The sequence below is a fragment of the Pinus tabuliformis genome, chromosome X (assembly GCF_031772625.1).
Source record: "Pinus tabuliformis cultivar Carrire ecotype Pingquan chromosome X, CPIR1, whole genome shotgun sequence".
In the NCBI taxonomy this organism is placed as follows: Eukaryota; Viridiplantae; Streptophyta; class Pinopsida; order Pinales; family Pinaceae; genus Pinus; species Pinus tabuliformis.
Window position 1 is genome coordinate 466,117,694 of NC_142308.1, and position 4,716 is coordinate 466,122,409.

The 4,716-nt window shown below is 32.8% G+C and overlaps 2 non-coding genes across 2 annotated transcripts; both read left to right on the plus strand.

The window, feature by feature from the left end:
- Positions 1 to 3,855: 3,855 nt before the first annotated feature.
- On the plus strand, positions 3,856 to 3,929 carry TRNAE-UUC (transfer RNA glutamic acid (anticodon UUC)). The gene has a single exon. It is a non-coding gene; the product is annotated as a tRNA-Glu (tRNA).
- Positions 3,930 to 4,166: 237 nt separating this feature from the next.
- Positions 4,167 to 4,240, plus strand: TRNAN-GUU (transfer RNA asparagine (anticodon GUU)). Its single transcript has one exon. It is a non-coding gene; the product is annotated as a tRNA-Asn (tRNA).
- The last annotated feature ends 476 nt before the right edge of the window (positions 4,241 to 4,716 follow it).

Genomic DNA, 4,716 nt, shown 5'->3' on the forward strand with positions numbered 1-4,716 from the left:
AATTAAGGAGATAATGATGAGTTGTATTTGAGTTGTAATTAGTTACCTCAGTTCACTGAGTTAAGTCCAGTTAAATTAGTTCCAAACAGTTGGAGGAACTAATTATGAATTCAGTCAGTTAATGCATGCATGCATGCAACTAGTGTTCTCCAGATAATTGAATACTCTCTCATAAATAACTCATGCATGTCAGTTCAGAGAAAAACCCAGTTTAGATTAAAGGAAGGGACAATGTACTATCAGTTGGAGGAAGGAAACTCATCCATGCAGAAGGAATTCACTCCTTCAGGATTGCGCAATTATTTCAGAGATGAGAGCAGTGTGTGAGGAATTATTACACACAGGTGGTAGCTAGAGGACCTAGGAGGAACTGTGCAATGAAATAGGAGGCTTGGAGGACTGAAGGAAGGCATATGTGTTGTTTATTCTGTCTATGAGCAGCAGTGAGGGATTGTACTAAGAGTTGGCTAGCTTGTGAGCTAAAGCTTTATGTAATCCTAAGATATTTCCACTTGTATGATAATATAGATAGTAGAGTTTTTAGATGAGGTTTTCCCTAGAGTATTCTTCTGTGTTTCATGTGTGATTGAATCTTCTTCTCTGTTATATGTGTTCTGTTTGATCTTGTTCAAAATCAATTAAGCTTCCGCAAGTTTGATTGTAGAAGTAGATTAAGTATTTTGTTTTAGTACATTGCATAATCAATTTAATTTATGGTGAAATTTCTAAATTTTCCATATGTTTAACGAAATGTTTGTTATGGATTAGGCATGTCTAGGTCAAGTTCTTGCTTCAAGTTTGAATTTTTGGCATTGTTGTCATGTTAATTATGATTTTGGAAAGTTACAGGCAGTTTTGGGTAGTGATCTGGAGGCTAGCCTGAAAAGGTGGCTCAGATCTCGAAACTGTTGGCACTGAACTGAAGGATTTAGGTCATAACCATATGGAAGTAGGCTCGTGTGTGTGGTTGGGTCCTCATAACCACACTTTTTCCTTGTTGTGAGTGCAGTTGGGGTGGCACTAGCTTAGAGAAAAAAGGTTCTAGCACAAGGATTGATCATGGGGTGGTTTTTAAACTCTTGAGTGATTTATAGTCCCTTTAGGATGTCTTTAAGTGTCGGTGTGTCGACCCCACTTCCATAACTGTAACTGGGAGGTAGGGTCATGTCATAGTGACACTCATCTCACGTTTACCCCGGTGAACTTGTGAATTTGGGTAAATGTGGGAGGAGGCAGTTTCATCTAACCCTTTAGAAAATACTCAGAGCACACAAGTGATATATTGGGGACAATTACAGCTAGCTAGGTTAGGAAGCACAAGTAATATTAGTTACAGATCTTTCCTTTTTTCTCTTATTAAGAAAACCACCAATAATAGATTAGCAGCTAACAAGTAAGTGACTACTTTGAAAACTCAAAAAACTAACTCTCCCCCAAGTACATTGATAAATAAATAAAGATACATACTATAATACAACACCAACTGCACAATTTTTCATATTCTACAAAGATACAACAATTATCTTTTGAAAAACAAAGTTGTTATAGTCATCTATTATCTTCCACAACTCTCTCATCTGCCTATGGAAGAATAGTCTAGAAACATATCATATGAACCAAACAAAATTCTAAGACATATCTAACCTACTTTGAAATCCAAACACAATTCATTTTGAACCTACAATGGAAATTACCTGAGTTGAACTTATCTAAAGGCTATGATAAAGTTGTTGATTAGAGTGTTGGAATTCTTCTGTATGAGATGCTCATAGGACATGTAAGCAGGTGAAGATAGGAACATGACACTAATTGAAAAAATATCACATATAAATCCTTTCTCTATTAAATCAATAATCAATTGGTTATTGTACAATTTCTTTGCCTTTTTCATCCTCACGATTGTCTTAGGAATCGAGCATTATTTTTTTTTCCTTATTCCATTAGTCATGTACCTTTTGCATATCTTTGTTTTGGTTGTAGTGGTATAGGTTCTCATCTTATAGGCTCTGTAGTATAATTTTAGAAGTAAGTTTCAATGAAAATTCTTCAAGGCTTCCTAAATAAATTAGATGATTTCTATTAAATAAAACCTTCATCTTCATATAAATTAAAATTCAATCTAGACTCTTCGTACTTTTTTGAAGAAATATATATGCCATTATTAAATCCAAAGGAAGTCATAGAGAATTCATTTTTGGATTTGTTCTCATTTTATAATCCTACCCAAACAAGTTAATTTCCTCTTTCAAAGTGATCTAAAAATTTTCGCCTGTCTTGACTCAAAAAGTGGAGTGCAATCACTCAAAGTTCTCCAAGCTGAGTGAGCTTTGACAAAAACAATGTCTTTCTTCCTGTTTTCTGCTATACTGACTTCTTTGTAGTTTTAAATTTAGGTGTAGAGCCAAATCTGGCAAGGAAGGAAGCCTACTGGAGGGGAGTAGAGGGATCTAGAAATAACATACCATCTAGAAAAATTAATCATCCCATCATTTCCTTTCTTGGCAACACTCTCCCATCTTGACCTGAACTGAGATATAATGCTTCAAATTCTAGTTGATTTTTCTAAAGTGGCCAACTCTAAACCAACATAGGATGCTTTAGATTCTAGTTGATTCTTCTAAAGTGGCCATCTCTAAGCCAACATAGGGGAAATGAATCGCAAACCCTACAATTTAGTTGAATAAACTTACAAAACAAATAATTAAAAAAAATACCAAAATGATTCACTATATTTTAGATTTAAGATCTGTTATATTTTAAAAAACTTTTAACATAACAAGTTTTAACATATAATTTCCATGTAAAACCATCATCTAGAAACATAACCTATATTAAATAGTTGACATGTCATCCTCATCAGAAGTTCAATTCTTCTTATATTCAAAGTCGTAGAAAAAATTGTATTATTTTGTTTTAAATCCATCATAAATTCTTTCTTCATTTTCTTTGAATGTGGAATATGCAAGGAATCCTTTATATGCTTTGCTCATTTCAAGCTCTTCTCTTTGAAACATCCCCTGAAATAAGAGGTAAAATTTAAATTAATAAATATAATTTTAACTTTAAGTATTTTAATTTATTTATTTTTAATATAATGTTTGGGTAGATGATGAATAGGTGTGAATATTTATATTGTAATTATTATTATTACTTTATGTTTAGTTAATTGAGCTTTTATAATGATAAGAAAAATGCTTAATTTATATTATTTTAATTATTAATTTTAAATATTTATAAAAAATTATTTATAAATAAATTTGAATTAGAAATAATAAATTATAAAAAAATTCAAAATTACAAAGCACTAATTGGTACATGGACAATTGTTGAGCTTTGATATTAGATGATGTAAAATTATAAAAGTTTTCATTATTAACAATATTATAATATAAGATTACAGCATAAAGTTAAATTGCCACCATTTTTTAATAATGAAACCTATTCATTGCTGAAAAGAGTAAGTTTTTCGCCACCAAAAATATGACCATGCTTTTCTATATAGACTTTTTTTAAATAAAATGTAAACTTTAAAAAATTTCAAAATATCTTTATTGTTAGGTTGTATTTGTGCCTTTTTGGTTGGCTAATCCACTAAGAGTATTCAATATAACAACTATTATTTAAAACAACACTAAAATTCTACCTTTAATATGATTATTATTGTTTGAAACTAAAGTATTTTTTTTGAATTAGGAGAATAGTGTCGTGAAGTTACCGCTGACTGGTAATGCCAACGAAGAAAGGGGAAAATAAATAGATTTTGGATGATTATCATTATTTATTTATCTTTCGCTGAAATTTGTCCGAAATGGTTTAGATGTTTGAGAAATATATTTGATTAAAGATTTCAATATCTCCGTTGTCGTCTAGTCCGGTTAGGATACCTGGTTTTCACCCAGGCGACCCGGGTTCAAATCCCGGCAACGGAATGGGTGTGGCTAAGTAGCTGTTTTGATAAAACCCAGGTTCGAGTCCCGGCCGAATGGGTATGGCTAAACACTTGAAGGGCATGGTCATTTTCAATGAAACATATGAGGGACACAAATTCCGTTGGAGTTAGTTGTTTTCGTCATCAAATTTAGTTGAAACCATCACCGTTTGGCAGCAACCAAACTTTTATGTTTAGGATATGTGATAAAAAAACACGCGTGAAATGGCATGCAGCTGCTGGAATAGCTCAGTTGGTTAGAGCGTGTGGCTGTTAACCACAAGGTCGGAGGTTCAAGCCCTCCTTCTAGCGTTTTTGTTCCTTGGCAATTGTACAAAATATCTTTTCGATAATTTTTTTTAGCACTCCAATATCTTTTTGATAAGTTCTTTTTTAGCACTCGCTTGACTTAGCGGTTTTGTTTACTAGCTGTTTTGTTTACTTTTGTTCCTTGGTAATTGTACAATTTTTTTTGGTAAGCCCTTTTTCTAGCGCTAGGTTGACTTTGTGCTTTAAGTTTTCTTTGTGTTCTTTGACCGTTGAACGGAAGGTCCTCCTCTTAGCGTTTTTGTTCCTTGGCAATTGTACAAAATATCTTTTTGATAAGTCCTCTTTTTAGCACTCGCTTGACTTAGCGTTTTTGTTTACTTTTGTTCCTTGGTAATTGTACAATTTTTTTTTGGTAAGCCCTTTTTCTAGCGCTCGGTTGACTTTGTGCTTTAAGTTTTCTTAGCGTTCTTTGACCGTTGAACATAAGGTCCTCCTCTTAGCGTTTGGTTGACTTTGTT